This window comes from Schistocerca americana, chromosome X, assembly GCF_021461395.2.
Source record: "Schistocerca americana isolate TAMUIC-IGC-003095 chromosome X, iqSchAmer2.1, whole genome shotgun sequence".
Lineage (NCBI taxonomy): Eukaryota > Metazoa > Arthropoda > Insecta > Orthoptera > Acrididae > Schistocerca > Schistocerca americana.
Genome location: NC_060130.1, coordinates 633,326,040 through 633,344,821, shown reverse-complemented (window position 1 = coordinate 633,344,821; position 18,782 = coordinate 633,326,040). Strand labels below are relative to the sequence as shown.

General features: G+C 40.4%; 2 protein-coding genes across 3 annotated transcripts in view; both read right to left on the bottom strand.

Annotated features, from left to right (window-relative positions):
• The window catches only part of LOC124555012 (methyltransferase-like 26), a 63,157-nt gene extending 47,156 nt beyond the window's left edge, over positions 1-16,001 (bottom strand). Inside the window, exon 1 of one of the 2 annotated variants that reach the window (XM_047128758.1) lies at positions 15,768-16,001. The gene's annotated coding sequence lies outside the window, so the exon portion shown is untranslated. Of the gene's footprint in view, positions 1-5,151; positions 5,335-15,767 lie in introns of those variants that run through there. The other variant, XM_047128757.1, reaches the window with a different exon arrangement.
• The window catches only part of LOC124555011 (dnaJ homolog subfamily C member 21), a 238,674-nt gene that overhangs the window by 207,682 nt on the left and 12,210 nt on the right, over positions 1-18,782 (bottom strand). The window lies entirely within an intron of this gene.

Genomic DNA, 18,782 nt, shown 5'->3' with positions numbered 1-18,782 from the left:
TTGTATTACAGACACGAAGTCATTCATCCAGAACAAACAGCACACAGTACACAGGTCCTACTTAAACCAAGATGGCCACCGAGTGAGATCACAGGAATTTTCTTCGTCCACTAACATAACTCATTTATGAGGAAATAGCGTCAAATTAAAATTTTCTTTGTTTTGTATACTTGCTGTAGTGTCCGTTCTCGTCATACAACTGAATACTAGCGTCCCAGCAGCACTTGTTCTTGGAAAAACTTTTTCTTTACCTCAAGTCCCAATAATCGTGACATTAACCCGAAATTTTGTGTGACAAACAAAAAATTCTATACAAGTTTCTTGATAGTGCAAAATTAGTTTCATCAGTGTCTATTGTCACAATAAAAGTAATTAAACATTTCTAAACTGTATAACTAACACACTTCGTATTGTTTACTAGTTAGATAGATGCGATCTAGGCCTAATTTTCCAAGTTATAAACGTTTAAAAACCTGACCGAACACGTCTGAAAGTGAATTCTCCAAAAGCAAATTTATTACAAATTCATTCTTCTGTCATTGTGTATCCAAATAAGTCCAAAAATCAACCACTGCACATAAGACCTTTATGTCATTTTTGTTTACACACAGCCAATCTCATGTCCTTGACAAATTTAAAACGCTCTTTAAATTTAATTATTCTTTCGAAACTGACCATGAGTGAGAAATGTGGGAGCTGTTATAAGGTAGTGAGTAGAGGGATTTGTTGCCAATCTTGTAGGAAATATTTTACTGGCAGGTGGGATTGCAGTGAGGCAAATGTTGGGAGAACGGAAGAGGCTCTCTCCTGGAACTGCAGAGTATGCAGTAGTAACATTTTGATTGGGGAACAGGAAAGGGAAGTCTGCCCTTCTGGCACAGTTGGAGAAAGCAAGGAAGGAACTGATAAAGACCAAGGAAGATAGGGGGAGGAGGGTGGTTGGGAACTGGCAGCTGGTAGGAGGATAGAAAGGAAGAGAACACGATCTGAGTGTTTTATCAAGAACACCAAAAACAGGTATCTACAACTGCCAGAATTAAGTGTAGAAGAGCCTCAGGTAGAACAAGGAGCAGGAAATGTGCAGCACACTTCAACTGAGGCCAAGAAGCCTAAGAATGTACATAGTGTTAGGAAGAATAAAGTGCTGCTCCAAGGTAGTAGCCATGGGCGAGGTGTAGGCCCTCAGTTACAGGAAAGTTTAAGGGCAGTGTACCGGGCCACCAGTATCTTCAAGCCAAATGCAGGGCTAAGTCATGTGATAAAGTACCTAGGGTACTTATGTAAGACCTTCACAAAAGACCATGTAGTGATAGTGGGTGGGGCGGGAAACAGTTTGGACAGGGATGGGGTGTATGATATAGGTGGTGACCTGGACAAGATAGCTTCTCTGACTCATGGCACCAATATACACTTTTGTGAGCTGTTCTGGCATCATGATCGACCACAGCTTGGAGCCGTGAGGCAAATCAATGTGGGGTTAGGGATGGCTCTGAGGACAGCTTTGCTCATGTTTCTCTGGTGCCTGTCAAGAGTATCAACAGATGGGGTTTCACTAGGTATAGCCTACACCTAAACAGGACTGGGAAGGGAAGGGAAGATTGGTACAGCTGATTCATGGAAGTATGGGGGGGGGGGGGGGGGGGGGGGAGGGGGGTGGATCTCTGGCCACACACAGACAACTGGTTCCCATGCCTAAGGAGTATCTCCAGCACTTTGAAAATACTGAAACCATCACTCAAGACAGATTTAAGCACCTAAATTTCACATATACCAGATGTCACAAAGAAGAACAAACCACTGGAAAGAGTAACATTGGGCATTTCACAGACTTAATCTTCCATCAAAACATGCAATCAATAAAAAATAAAATAGAACTATTAGAAGTTGAGCTCCAATCTTTGAACTGCACAGTAGTTTATGTTACTGAGCACTGGTGTACAGACACAAAAAGCCAACACTTAGTATTATCACTGTATGAAAATGCAAACTCTTACTGCAGAACTACTTCAAGGGGTGGAGGATCATGCATTTACATCATCAGGAAAGGAACACAGTTCAAATCAAGACATGACCTCAGTACCGGAAGTGAAGAGAAACGCTTTGAAATATCAGCTATTGAATTAACAGGGCTTGATATCACCAAGAAATTAATCATTTTGTGTCTGTATAGATCTCACTGGTAGTGTGGACACTTTTTTTAGGTTAACAAAAGTTCTAGAAGAAGTCTGAAGTACAAAGGTCAACATGATTCTGTGTTGGGACATTAACATCATAAATGAATTCAGCAGCACCTTCATAAACATCCTTCAAAGTTTTGACATGTCCCTATTGGTCAATAGTGCAACAAGGGTTACCACAACGACTTCATCAGTAATTGACCATGTGGCCACAAATATGGACAGGGAAAAATGTGATGTAGCTGTAAAAGATCTGACTATCAGACCATCTCTGTCAAACAACAGTAAAGTCAGGCATCGAATCATTCCCTAAACTACAAGCCTACAAACAACATCTATCAGAAATCAAAATAAAAGATTTTTTCAAAAGAATTATAAAAACAAAGCTGGGATTATGTGTATAAGGAAACCAATGTGAATATTAAATTCTCCACATTGTTTAAATTGTTTCCAAAAGTATGAATGTGTGTATCAACATCCCACAAAAACAGATGGATAACAGCAGGTATTAAGAAGTCCTCCCAAACACAAACACCTCAGTTGCATGAAAGGTTCGTAATGATCCAGAATTCTTAAATTTCTATCATAGGTACAAAAAGATTTATAGGAAGGTACTGATGGCTGCAGAAAAGTCATTTAATGACAAAATTATATATAATGCAGACAATAAAAGCAAAGCAGTCCGAGATGTTATAAAAAAGGCAACAGGGAGAGGCCAACAAATGCAGAACAACATACTGCTAAGGGAGGGGGGTAAAGTAATAAATGATCCACAGCACTTAGCGAACTACATAAATGAGCATTTTTTTTAAGTATTGCAGAGAAGTTACAGCAAAAATTCCCCAAACAAATGTAACACCTGTAAATGATGTTACACTAAATACAATGATGTTACTTCCAACAACAGAGAATGAAGTCAGTAAAAACCATTCAAAAAGTAAAAATAAAAAGTCAGTAGGCTTAGATGAAGTACCAATGTGTGTACTGAAACAATGCACAAAGATTATACAAGGTCCCTTAACTAATATAATAAATGAATCCTTCAAATCAGGGACATTTCCAGAGCAGTTAAACCAGGCAAGAGTTGTACCTTTGCTTAAGAAAGGTAATGCAGAAGACATAGAATATTACCGTCCCATTTCCCTGCTGTTAGCATTCTCAAAAATAATAGAAGCAATTATGAAAGACAGATTAAAGAATTACTTGAATAAATACAATCTTTTAAGTGAATTACAGTTTAGTTTCCGAAGAGGTAAAAATAAGTGAGCCATAGTAGAATTCACAAAAGTTGTACTTGATGCTCTTCATAAAGACGAGAGTGTCACAGGCATATTTTTGGACCTTTCTCAGGCCTTTGATACAGTCGACCAGAAGATTCTATTAAATAAACTAGAAGCATTGGGAATAAGAGGGGTACCTAATGACTGGTTTCAATCATACCTAACAGATAGGGTACGAAGAGTATAGGTAACATACTTTAAATAGATCTAAACATTTAGTAAAACACTTATCAGAACCAAAATACATTAACATAGGGGTTCCGCAAGGTAGCATATTAGGACCAATACTGTTCCCAATATACATCAATGACTTTCCCAGTAGTGTTACTCATGGTGAAAAAATCCTCTTCACTGATGACAGCAGTATTATAGTCTCACAGAAAACGAGAACTCCTTGTCGAGAAAGCAAATGAAACACTCAAGAAAGTTTATGATTGGTCAATAAGTAATAAAGTGACGTTGAACATAGAGAAAACTAATGCCATGAATTTCAGTTTGAAGAGGAAAAATGACAATGTTAAATTAAATGTAGATGGCACCTCTATAGACTGTAACAAATGCAGAATTTCTAGGAATGAATACTGATTCTCAGTTGAAGTGGTGTGAACACACAAAGGTACTTGCAAACAGAATGTCATCGGCATGTTATGCCCTTAGAATCCTATCATCAGTGTGTAATATGCAGTGTCTTTTAGTAACGTATTATTGATATGTACACTCAATTCTTAGCTATGGCATTCTTTTTTTGGGAACAAATGCACAAAATATGAACAATTTTCAAACTCCAGAAAAGAGCCATAAGAATAATAACCAAAAATACTGTTCAAGCTCATTGTAAAGATCTGTTCAGAACACTGGGGATGTTAACTGCTCCATGTGAATACATTTACCAGTCAGTTCTACACATCAAAAATAACTTAATTACTGCACAAACAGCTCTGTCCAAGACCATGCAACAAGAGAGACTCAAATTTACCAAGAAAAAATAAACATAAAACAGCATTTTCTACCAAGGAATAAAACTGTACAATAAATTACCAAAAGAGATTAAAGAAATTGCAAAAATACACTTATTTAAAAAGGCAGCTAAAGAGTACCCGTTATGCAATACATTTTATATATTGAAGGATTACTTAGCTAAAACCAAATAGGGGTTTGATAAATGTTACACAACTAAAAATAATAGTAACAATAACAATAACAATAATAATAGTGCGTGCAGTGACTGATTGTGAGATATGAGTGAACAATGGCATTACATTATTTAGAAAGTTATTTGTAAGAACAGTATTGTATATCTGGGGTAAATGTAATGATTGTCTAACTATAAGTATGTTGTTATTTGTATATGAATTAGCTTATTTTAAATTGATCTAAATTTGTAAATACTTTATGTCCTATATCCTTGTAAAGAGATCTACAGATTAATAAAGCTGCTACTGCTACTAGACCTCATACTACTATGGTCTCATATGTTTGGCGGAGCAAAATGGCAAACATGGACAGTAGTTTGTGTGACAAATTTGAAGACAGATTTCACAAACAAGTTCCGATTACTATACATTTTTATTACTACAGATGCGCACATAAGACAATAATTTAAGCATAAAAAGACACCCAGGGTCATCTTATAGTACAGATATAAAACATTTAAATTTATATAAACTAAAACCATTATAAAATATATCACTCACCAATGCATTTAAAACACTCCAAAATCCCCACAATCATTGGCTAAAAATGCAGCTCCTGAAGTACATCCTCATTTGCATTGTTTACAAGCTCGTAACATGGCTCCCATTCTGCACCTTGTGAATCTATTTCTGCTTCATAATCAGTATCCCATAACAAATCATCAGCGCTATTCATAGCACCGGAAATCCCCCCCCCCCCCCCCATTTCTTGAATTTGATCACTGTTTCCACATTCAATTTTTCCCATGATTTTATGGTGAAATCACAAAACATCAAGTGAAGCAGCCAACATAGCTCCACTTGTCATGTATGATTATTCACTGCTCATCATCCAATTGTTCCATTGTTCACAACATGTGGTCTTTGAATGGTTTATTAAGATAGACGTCTATAGGTTGTAGCATTGAAGTCAAAATATACAGTGTAACAGCAATCTCAGCATTGCTTCAAGTTATGTAATTTTTTGTATTCTTAGTTACATGACTGAAAAATATCCTACACAAGCAAACTTTGTTGATTTCATAGAGCACCTGGTTGCCTCTGCCACGTATTTTCTACTAACAACTTTACACCATTATTGTCCATCCATCACTTTTTGGGACATAGTACAAAAATTCCTGGTGGAAATTTTATTTCAGGAATGGTTTTCCACTTTAAAATGAACATAGGGTTTATCTTTGTTCTGTCTGCCACACGTGTTAATACTACTGTAGTTATGGTCTTTTCATGGCCTGTATTTCTGATTTGAACAGTTTTTACACATTGTTTCCACAGTTCTATTGTTTATTATATCGAAGTTCACTGGAGTTTCAGCCATATTTCCAGTATGGGATAGTGGAAAGTTGTAATTTCGACTCATAAATAAACTTTTAACTCTTAACATTACAGTCAAGATCTTTCAGTAATTTCTGTACAATACTCACTTTCTGCCATTTTACCAGGTTTTTCTGTTCATGAAATGACTGCACGAACCTACTGTTTCAAACCTTTTGCTGTGCTCTGTATTTGCTCACACCCACTTCAATGCATAATCCCTAATCATGTTTCTTGTAGCAACAATTCTGTCTCTTCTTGTACTCGTCCTGCAACACTATTTTCTAAATCTGGCTAACACACTATTCCTCTCCTCATAGAACACTTTCATTGGCATTTGTTAAATAGCATCTTGATTCTTTCACCAATCTCTCACCATCTTCTCTGTTATACTGAAAGCTCTTGCTGCAGCACAGTTTTTCAATTCTTTAGCCTATTTTATGACAACTTTAATCTTCCTTCGCATTTTCTTCATTAGGCACACACTTTAAAAATTTATGCTGACTACAGTATGAACTGTTTGAACACATGACACAACCAACAATACTTGTTAGGTGTACATATGAGCTTGTTATTCAACACGTTTCTACAGGTAAAACTGTAACTATGCTGAAGGAATCTTTTGCTTTATGACATGTGCAACTGCACCAATTTTACAGTACAGTTATGTCCGCAAAACTGAATAGCCAAAACAGCACTTTCATAAATCCTCAGAGTCATTACCCAAATCACTGCCCATCATCATCATCATCATCATCATCATCATCATCATCATCATCATCAAGTTCTAAATTAAATTCACAGGCCACAAATCATTTGGGGATCATCCTTTAGGACAAGCATAGAGTAAAACTATCAACCTTTGATGAAAATTTGTACCTCATCTTACCTAAAGGTAGTCTTAACTGTATATGGTATTTTTTTTCCTCTGATATGCAAATGAAGGAAGCAGAGATTTTCAAATAAATGCCCTGTAAACTGCAACTGGATATTCATTGCATATCTGAAAGAATAATACAATCAATTCTTCTAAAAACAATGTTCATACTCAGCAGCTAACAAATAGTACTGATGAGTGGGGCAAGTATTTTTTTATCTAGCTGTTCTTTTGATACTCTTCTATAGAATGAGCACAAAAGACAAAAAAACCTACATCTATACACAGCCATTACCCAGAAGGGAATATCTTTATAGCATACGTCTCAGATATTCATTTCATCAAATCAGGACAGGCTCCCTACATCGCAATTCTGGTTCACGAAGTATCTTCATTCACACTCACTTCTTTTTGGCCCAGTTTTGGAACATTTATTCATGCCACAATCCTCTTGATTCTTCAGTATCCAAAATTAGTATGTTGTCAGGCTCCCAGATTTGTCCAGTAGCACATCTTTGCAAAGCAGTTTTCTTTTTAGATCTTTTGGACTGTCTCTTAAATTTTATTTTTCAGTTTTCAATGTTGATTCATTAGTATTTATTTTTGTCAACACCCAATACCTAAACATTCTTTTTCCAATTTTTAGAACGCTTCTCTGCAACACTTTTCTTACTATGGTCATGATGTTCACAATTTATGTCTTCAATAGAACCATTAACAACAGTAAGACACTTTGAATTTGTGAATTAATACAGTCTTCATTTTTCTGAGTCACAAAATCCACTTTATTAACTGATTTTTGGAATTTGTTTCCTCTTTTTCCTATTTTTAGCTGCAACCTCACCAGAAATACTTTCATTATCAGCATCAAAGTCTGTAGATGTCACACGTCTTATCAGAATCTCTTATTAATACATTAGTTTTATCATTATTTTTCTTTGTATGATGTGTATCTGTTTCTATACACTTTTTTTTGTATTAGGTTTTAAATTGTGTATGTTTAGTTCAGAGCTTTCAGTCTTCGAGTAGTTCCCTATGTGTGTTACTTTTACGCACATGTGATCATTTTTAAACTATCTTCAGCATCTGGAATACTAACAGTAATCACTGCTACCTTCTGCAATTTTTGCGTTTTCGAGGAAAGAATTCTGACATGTCACTTATCTACAAGTTTCCTACACCATCAGTATCACTTCCACGATTGGCACTATCATTGTTACAACTACTTGTGCTAGATTGATCAGCAGAAATCTTATTGTTAGGATCCACTACACCAGCTCCACTTTTCTGATATATGTCTCCCTTTTCATCGGTTTCTGGAAACATACCTTGCTCTTTTGTAAGCTCCAGATTTTACACCTATGCTTCTTTGAATTCCCACAATTTGCAGAAGATGTTTCTAATTTGATGAGTTTTTAGCAAACAACAGTCTAGTCTGTCATCATCATCAACTACTTCAAGACGCTCGTCAGACACTGTAGCTATTTCCACCTAAATTACATTCAGTTCCTCCATTGTGGATATACTCAGATCATGAAGAGATCCAGCAAGTTCTTGCATTTCTTTGACACGGTTCTTCACTTGCTGGATTCTATACTCTTTCGCATTCCTAACATTATCTTCCAATTTTTGTTTCAGAAATTCCATGTGCGCCTTCACACGTTTATCTCTCTTTCGAACAAATGCTAGTAATTGTTGAACATTTCTTGCCTTGTGAGTTTTGTCCCTTACCTTCTTATTTTCCTTTTCCATTGCACGAAACACACATTTGTTGCCTGACTAATATCAAATACATTCGGGCAGGCATATGGCTTCTTGGTTGAGTAACTGCCAGTATGCATGAAATGGATGGACAACATCTTCATAGTTACTGTTGGAATCTCCAAATGTTGGTATGTTCATCTTACTTTCTGACACAGATTCTGTATCTTCTGCTGCAATTTTTTCAAAAACTTTCCAATATACATTATCGCAACCTTTAAAACATGATGACGTGAAATACTGAAAGACATCAAGGCTTTCATCCTTATAATCTCCATCTCCACCACCCTTCAAAATTTATTCCCTGTTCTTATCATACAGGATGACCTAAAACTTCCTAAGCTTGCTGCACTAACAGGAACTCTTCCCTTGCTTCCACCACATTATCAGCATTCTTATCCAGATGCCACTTGAGGGTGTATGTACCACACGAGTTCTTTCTCCTCCTCCTCCTCCTCTACACATGCATCCCTTGGCGCTCCCAGTACTTTGTAATGACATTTCATTAGTGAATATCTTGAACAATTGAGTGACACCACTTTAATATAACTTAAGTTGACGGGCTGTCAATCCTCTAGGGGCCGGGTTCAATTCCCAGCTGGGTTGCGGGAATTTTCTCTGCCCAGGGACTCTGTGTTTTGCTGTCATCATCATCATCATCATCATCATCATCATCATCCACCCCATCCTCAAATGCAGGTTGCTGAAGTGGTATCAAATTCAATGACCGGCACCCAGTGAACAGCCTGCCCGGCAGGGGGCCCTAGCCATACGATTAAATAAAAATGTAACTTAAGTAGCAACATTAAAACAAATTCATTCTCTCCCTCCCTCCAACACACACACACACACACACACACACACACACACACACACACACACACACACTTTCCCCTATGTTGGTTGATTTAGGGGAGGAGACCAATCAAAGTCACACTTCCATTATCTAGAATGGCAGAAATCAAGGGAGGAACAACACAAACAGCACAGTCCAGTCAAGGGTAAGGGGTAACACAAAAACAAAGAAGTGAAGAGAGATGTCAGAGCAACAGGAAGAGGAAAGCACAGGAGGGGTGTGGATGGTAATGGGGAGAGGAGGGGTGCCCCAGAAATGCTATGTGCAGTGGGGTACCAGCACTGCCACCCAACCATCCCAATACCCATACCACTATCATGATATGAGGGCAGTTCAATAAGTAATGCAACACATTTTATTTCTCTGCCAATTTTGGTTGAAAAAACCGGAAATTTCTTGTGGAATATTTTCAAACATTCCCGCTTCGTCTCGTATAGTTTCATTGACTTCAGACAGGTGGCAGCACTGTACGGAGCTGTTAAAATGGCGTCTGTAGCGGATGTGCGTTGCAAACAACGGGCAGTGATTGAGTTTCTTTTGGCGGAAAACCAGGGCATCTCAGATATTCATAGGCGCTTGCAGAATGTCTACGGTGATTTGGCAGTCGACAAAAGCATGGTGAGTCGTTGGGCAAAGCGTGTGTCATCATCGCCGCAAGGTCAAGCAAGACTGATCTCCCGCGTGCGGGCCGGCCGTGCACAGCTGTGACTCCTGCAATGGCGGAGCGTGCGAACACACTCGTTCGAGATGATCGACGGATCACCATCAAACAACTCAGTGCTCAACTTGAAAGGTTTGTTCCCGCTGGGTCCCTCGTTGTCTAACTGAACACCATAAAGAGCAAAGGAGAACCATCTGTGCGGAATTGCTTGCTCGTCATGTGGCTGAGGGTGACAATTTCTTGTCAAAGATTGTTACAGGCGATGAAACATGGGTTCATCACTTCGAACCTGAAACATAACGGTAATCAATGGAGTGGCACCACACCCACTACCATACCAAGAAAAAGTTTAAAGCCATACCCTCAGCCGGTAAAGTCATGGTTACAGTCTTCTAGGACGCTGAAGGGGTTATTCTGTCGATGTCCTTCCCATGGTCAAACGATCAACTCCGAAGTGTATTGTGCTACACTTCAGAAATTGAAGAAACGACTTCAGCGTGTTCGTAGGCACAAAAATCTGAACGAACTTCTCCTTCTTCATGACAACGCAAGACCTCACACAAGTCTTCGCACCCGAGAGGAGCTCACAAAACTTCAGTGGACTGTTCTTCCTCATGCACCCTAACACTCCGATCTCGCACCGTCGGATTTCCACATGTTTGGCCCAATGAAGGACGCAATCCGTGGGAGGCACTACGCGGATGATGAAGTTATTGATGCAGTACGACGTTGGCTCCGACATTGACCAGTGGAATGGTACCGTGCAGGCATACAGGCCCTCATTGACCAGTGGAATGGTACCGTGCAGGCATACAGGCCCTCATTTCAAGGTGGCGTAAGGCCGTAGCATTGAATGGAGATTACATTGAAAAATAGTGTTGTGTAGCTAAAAGATTGGGGAATACCCTGGTGTATTTCAATGCTGAATAAAACAACCCCTGTTGCAGAAAAAAAATGTGTTGCATTACTTATTGAACTGCCCTTGTACAATAGGGACAACACCAGGGGAAGAGGACACAAGACAAGGGGAAACAAAACAGAAACAGAGCAGGCAAAATGAAAGGAAATGGTGGAGAGAACCTGTCCGGTGTAGGGACAAGGTCAACGTCTCCATAACCAATGCCTATGCTAACAGAGGGACTCAAATTCCAGAGGAACATTTAAGGACTTATACCTGAGAGTACCAATAACTTTCACGAATAAAACTGGGGACAGATGCAACCATGCTAGGGTCGTCCACTAGTACACAAGCCAAGGGAAGTGGGAGGGTATATTTAGTGCAACGGGCCAAAAGACGGAGGCAGACCAGCAAAGTATGGCCAAGGCCAATATGAAGACAGAACAGGATGGTAGAATCACACAAGGAGAAGCAAAGGGAAGAATGCAGTACGCTGGTAGTCTCCTTGATGGCTGAAAATATAATAGACAGGAGATGGGTGGAGTGTAGCTTCCCAAGAGTCAACCCATGATTGAGCAAAGAGGGATTTGCTGTTTGATGTTAATGCCAGTAACACCTGTCAGGGTCTGGTAACCACGAATACATCTTATCTTCGTCCAGACTCACGAATGTGACGTATGGCACCCAATGGTCGAGACTTAACTCTCCGAACACACCTGTTTCCGTCTTTTCATAAGCTAGCAACCGTGAGCAAGGAGGTGATTAAATGCTATTAGGTGCTCTAGGAAAGGGTACCGCTTATGTCGCTGTAGAACTTGCTGACACTCTTTAATGGCCTCAGCGGTTTCTGGCAACCACTAACATACTGACTTCCACTGGGGGCATTGTGTTTTCTGCCGTGGAAACGATCGTTCTAGTGACCTGCTCAACTACCACATCGATGGTACCATGTGAGGGAGATTCAGTGGTGACACCAGAGGTGAAAGCTTCCCAGTCTACCTTGTTTAAAGCCCATCGTGGTAGACATCCGGGGGAATGGTGCTGGGGGTGTGAAAGATGGGAAGTGGTAACTACCACAGAAGTCATCGTGGGCTCTCCAGTGGACAGATGGGAGAAGCCCTGGGCTGCAGAGCGATAAATCAATGGCCGAGTAAGTGCCATGAGCCACACTGAATCATGTGGGGACCCCAGTATTTAAGTTGCAGAGGTAGAGTTCAAACAGGAAAGTTTCAACATCTCTACCTTGGCCAGTAAGCACATTGCCACCCCATAAGGGGTTATGGGCGTTAAAAATCTCCCAAAATTAGGAAAGGTTTAGGGAGTTGCTGAATCAGCGCAGCCAATGCGTTCAGGGGTACTGCACCATCTGGAGGAAGATATACATTGCAGACGGTGCTTATCCTGATGACCACAGATTTAAGAGGGGTTTGGAAGGGCACAGGTTCACTGCATAATGAGTTCAGGACATTGAAACCAACTCCACCTGACACTATTACAGTCGCTATGGTTCTTGTAATATCCCGTACAGCCTATTCAGGCAGGGCTCCATGTTGCCGGTAACCAGGTTTCTGGGAGAGCAATGCAGAAAGCAGATGTAAAGCTCAACAGTTGCCATAGCTCAGCCAGGTGGTGGAAAAAACTGCAGCAATTCCACTGGAGGGTGGTGTTATCATGAAGCTGGGAACGCATGAACCATGCAAGGAGGCAGGTTATGCCTTAGGGTAACCAGCTACCACTGACTGAGTATTTGTATACATTCCTATTGTGAGCGAGACATCTATGACATCCAGGTCCTCAGGAGCAGCCAATATCTGCACCTTATCAGCAGGTACAGAACTGGTAGTGAATGGTGGCGTTGGGGCCGTTGGGACCACCAGAGAGCCCTTTTTCTTAGCAGACTACTTTGCTTGCCCTCTTGCTTCTCATTAGGGGCTTGATGGGACTATGTCTCTGAAGTAGCTTTAGGCATAGAGAAAGACTGAGCTCTTGGTCCAGCAGCTTTTGGCTCCTTTAGCCACTGGCGAATGTCCGCTGTGGCATTAGTGGAGATCTTGGGAGAGAGGGTCCCAAGGGACTCCTTCCACATGAGAGGAGGCGTAGCAGGCTGTTTCCAGCTGGCGGGAGGGCACCGATGTCCACTGCATTTGGGGGCCTTGCTCCCGAAGTAGGTACTTATGTGAGCACTGGAAGGAGACACTCTCCCAACCACCAAGGGAGCAGATGTATTCTGGAGGCCCAGAGGGCCCATTGTTAGTAGCATATTTCAAATTTACGTTTAGCCCCTGGGTAGGTCAACCAGTCCAGGGTCTCTTACTCCACAATTTTCCACTCCTTTTGGAGTACTGTGCAGTCTTGCAAGCAGGGGGAGTACTGCTCTCTGCACATGATAGAAGTGGGAGGAGGTGCACAGGGAGTATCTGAATGCAGTGGACGTCCGCAGTTTTGACATGGCATTTTAAGTGCAGTGGGAAGACATGTGGCCAAATTTCCAGCACTTTAAGCACCACATAGGAGGAGGGACGTATAGTTTAATGTCACAGCAGTAAACTATCACACTGACCTTTTCAGGCAATGTATCATCCTCAAAGACCAAGATGAAGGCACCAGCAGAAACCCTGTCTGAGTCCCCTGTAAATGCGCTGGATGAAATGAACACCCCACCGTTTTAGACTGGAGCAGAGCTCGTTGTCACTGGAAGAGGAGGTTGAGCCAGAAAATAATCCCCTGGACCATGTTCACACTTTTATGGGAAGTGATGGAAACAGGAATATCACCCATCCAGTCACAAGCGATTAACACCCGGGACAGGGCTCGGGACGCTGTCTGAATCAAGACTGCGCCACTTCTAATCTTGGACAGTGCTGTCACTTCCCTAAACTTATCCTCAAGATGTTCAACAAAAAATTTCGCTTCATAGGTAGAAAGGAGTCCCCATCCATTCTGCTACAGACTAAATACCAAGGTGAATATGGCTCTTTCTGTAGCCCTATGTTCCTCCCACAGCGTAGCAAGGGAGGGAAACGATTTACGGCCTGATCTGTCAGCACTGTACTCGATCTTGGCCTTCTTAGAGACTGCTAGCGCTATACAGTCACCACCAAGAGATGACTTAGCCCGCTTCATTGCAGGTCATCCACCCTGATGCCACTGATCAGGGGCTCTCCCCACAGGCACCACTCAGCCACAGCAAAGGCCACCTGGCATGATTGTTGTTTCCGAGAGTCCTGACGCCCCAGGACGACAGGCATCTACTCCTTGGCATACATGGGGAGTTTACAGCTAAGACATCAGCAGTGCGATCCCTGTGTTCTCAGGGGCTACCACCAAATGGATACATGACAGCCCCATCACAACGGACTGACTACCATGCTGGATATTGGGTGCAGAGAAACCCAATAATGTCATGGGGGCGAAAGAGGACAGAAGACAATGGAAGAAAATGGCATACTCCAAAAAAGTGTCCTTGCCCAAATAGCTGAATTGCAGGTGGAGATGCAAAGCCATAACAAGTGGTTCAGGAGATCAAATCTAATGGCACTATGGATAACTTGTGCACCACCTAAGACATCCTTCCCCATATCGCCTGCACTTCTGTAGAATTTGGAAAGTGGCAGGCCAAACCATAAAACGGGACCTGAACTTACATGACTAAAAAGCCTGAGACTCCTTTTAGTCATCTCTTACATCAGGCAGGGATACCTCAGGCAGGGATACCTCAGGCCTGTTCTAAACCCCAGACCTGCAGGGGGATCTTATCTATGACTGATGAACTAGTTAGTAACAGTGTTTGACACATGCACATTCACCCCACAGTGTAAAATTATTGAAAATCTTGCAAGTGACTGACCATGAGAATGACTGGACATCTGTCACCTGAAATATTACAGCAGGAATTAAGAACATCCCACATGCAAGAACAGAAAGTGATGGAGTATTACACAAATGTTCTTCATGCAATATTTAACTTCCATTAGTCTCCATGGAATTATGGAATAATTATACTTGCATCACAAGTAAAACACATTTAGTTATAAATGTATGTTACTGCTCCAATGAGCCTTTTGAGATTTTGTATATTTTGTTTTAAAAGTACTTTTAGCTTTGCTCACAATACTACAACTGTTCCAGAAATTTTTAAATGCAAACCAGTGAACTCTCATTAGAGCCTCAGCCACAAAGAGATTCACCCATACCCAATACAGAGATCACAAGATCTTGTAACAGCATACTCTTTACTTGCAGTTTAAACATATTACAATCATAGGAAATTGGAGGGAGAGCATAAAGGCAATCAGATTACGTGGATACCTTTTTCACAGAAGCTCCACGACCCACCTACTCAACTGTAAATAATTACTGTAAACTTCTTGATTGCAGACAATGTTAGGTTTATTTGTAGCACCCCTCTTATTGCTCTTCCCTAAACTTATGTCCCTGTTGGACCAGAATCTAACTTTAAGGCTGTTTATTCTGATGAGCTATTGTAAATGAGCTGAAGCTTGAAACTGCCACACTAAAATACTTATTTTAACCAAACAGACTGGTGGAAATGTCTAATTTATTAAGGCTGTGGCCACTCATAAGAAATCAACACACTTAACTTCATTACCCAGGTTTTGCTTCTACATCTACATATGTATTCATTTTTCTCATTCTATTTTGTTTTAAACACTGTCACTACATGTGCCTTTATTGATGGCCGCACTTTTCTGAATAATTTAAGTTCCGTCTCTTTCCAAGTCAGCAATACCTTTTTCATAGTATAGATGATACTGATTGTCTGGTAGCACTGCAATTCACCAATTGTCTCTCAACTCATTTTTATTTCTACTACCAGGAAAACCATATTATCAACTTCACTGGTTACTTTGATGGTCCATCAGAACATCTATAGTTCTATTTGAGTGATTCCAAAGATTGTGTGGTAACAGTCATCAGTAAATTTGGAAAGCTGCAACACTCACAGAAAAAGAAAGAGCATTTTAGGAACAGATTCGACTAAAGCAAGTGGACTGTTCAGTTATATACTTACTTCTGTGTCAACTGCAAAGAACTTTTCACCTGATTTGCAGGGTGTTATCTGACCCTCTTCAAGAGACTTCACAAATATTCTGGAAAAGACAAAATGGTTTCAAAGAATTATACATTAATAACATATCAAAATTCCAACGAAAGAAAGAAATAAAAAGTGCTAAGTTCTATAAAGACCTTTACACATTACAAGTTATACTAATAAATTATTAATTAATTTGTATCAGCATTACTACTACCTTGTTTTAACCAAAATTTTTCAATTTTTTTTTTTAATTTCAGCAGTTTTTTCCAAGATCAGATGACAGAAAATATGTCAGAGCTATGTAAGCTGTAAAGGGGAGAAACTAATCACATTTATACGTTAGTTCACAGAAACTTCAACAGATACTTTTCAGGTGGCAAGTACAAAGTACACGATTGTGATTCTATATCAAGAAGACAACAGTGCACAACATTCGTTTAATACTAGTGAACCTGTAACAGTACGTAGTTGGAGATCGACAATGGGCATCTTCCAAAAGGCTCTGAAAACCAAGTAAACGAAAATGAAGCATTGATATGGTGGTCTACCTCTCAGTGAAGAAATAGTGGCAAGAATATGATATGACCAGAAAATTAAGATGCTCAAGCACCAACATGACATATGGGACATTGACAAGAAAGTGTCTAAGATACTGAAGGTCACTCTGGAATACACTGGGAAAATATTCTTGCAGTGCATACTACTATGAATGAGCACTGTACATTTATTTGCATCTGGTTGCATAGCCTATCAGGATGCAAGTAATTATAAAACCACATTTTCAAGACGAAACCATCTTTAATGTAAACTATATGAATAAAATTTTCATATGCCTTATTTCCTCAAGACCATATAATCTTTTGCTGGAACAAAGATCTCTGGTCCTGAACGATTGTATTTGTGTTAACTTTGGTTTTTACCTGTAACTGTTGTCAAAACTAGTAAGCACAATTTTTTTCTACATGTATTTGATGCTGCAAAAAATGACTACAAAGAACTGGTGTAGTGCCTTACTTCTTAGCAACAATTAAAGGAAATGATCAGGGTAGAGCACTATGTAAAATCCTGATAATCACCCCATATATGTATTAGCACACAATAAGTAACAATTTTGATAGATAGTTTGATATGGAGCAAACTTATGAAAAACATTTTTCATCAACCAGTGCAACAGAAGTTTAGTGAGTCAAAATCTGCAATCCTCTTGACCACATTGCTTCACATGTTACACACAAGGCAATGACAATATTGGTTTGATGGCAGTGCAAACAGAACCAGCAAGTGTATTAGTTGTGTTGTTGATGACAATTTAGAAGGACGTAAACTGAGTTTAACAGGCCATCACGGATCTGGCTAAGGGAAATGCAGCACAAGAAAATGTTTAGAAGTTCGAAAAAATTGGTAACTATGAAGTTCAGTTAGTACCTGAAATGTGTCACTTCCGTAAAACAGGGTAATGAAAGAAGTAATTACCTTAAAATCAGTATCTAATGATTACATCAAAAAAGGAAAGGGACTGCATACCACTACAAAGCCAAATCTTGTGGATCCGAAGACCATTATCAGCTCTGAGAGGCTCCTCATGTATGAAGTTCATTGATGAATCATCCTAAGGTATCTGTAATATATCCAAATTGACTGACCAACAGAAAAGTGTAAATGTCAAATCCATGGCAGAGTGTAGAGGAAAGATGATGGGGTCACAATTGCACAGTAAACTACTTACTGTGTATGCCTCCAGTGCCAGTGCAAAAGGTGATGACAACGAACTTTCATTAAAAATACTAGGGGAAGGGAAGGTTTGGGTGGGCACACCCTAACTGTTGGCAAGGGGAGGGGGGGGGGGGGGTGTAAGGGAAGGGTCATATGAGAGGCTCCATGGTAATGGCGAAGGGAGAGGTGCTAAAGGATCCATGGCAAATGGAGGTGGAAGGCTCCCTGGTGAGCAGGATGAGGGGCAAAATGAGTCTCAGAGCTGATGGGAGAACACAGCATCAGTGAGCCAAAAACAGGGGAAGGCAGCAATGGCTGTGCAAAAAGTAAGACAACAGCGTAGGGACAGGGCTTGAGAGGTTGGTTGGTTGGTTGACAAGAGGGGGAAAGGGACCCAGCTACGAAGTCATCTGTCCCTTGTTCCTTGTTCCTAATAAAACAATGCCACATGTGAGAATAAAACAGACGAGACATTTAACACAAAACGGAAAGAGAGGGAAGACCACAAGAATGAAGGAGAGGCAACAAACACTAAAAGGAATGAAAGAGGACAAGACAACAACAAAGAGATGCAAGAAACAGAGGAGAGTAGAACAAGGAAGCAGATTACAGCAGATGGCCGACCACGAAAATAACAAGGAAAAAGCCAGCCACCCTGCAACACATTAAAACCTTCAACCTAAACGGACTAGCGTGGAGGATACGGAAGACCAAAGGACATGCGCTGAAACTCAGATCGAATGATAAAACTCACCCTCACGGACGAGATGTAAAACCAAATCAGCCGATGAGGTGTTGTCTGCTAAAATCAATGATAAGTTCGGCAACCGAAGATGAAGTCGCAAGCCAGCCAAAGAAGGACATAGCAGAAGAATATGGGTCACTGTCAACTGGGCACTGCACCAACACTTAGGTGGGTCTTCACAGCACAGGAGTTAGCCATGGGCCGCCCATGCACAGTCAATGTGGAGCCTGCAGAAAACCAGAGCCCCTGCG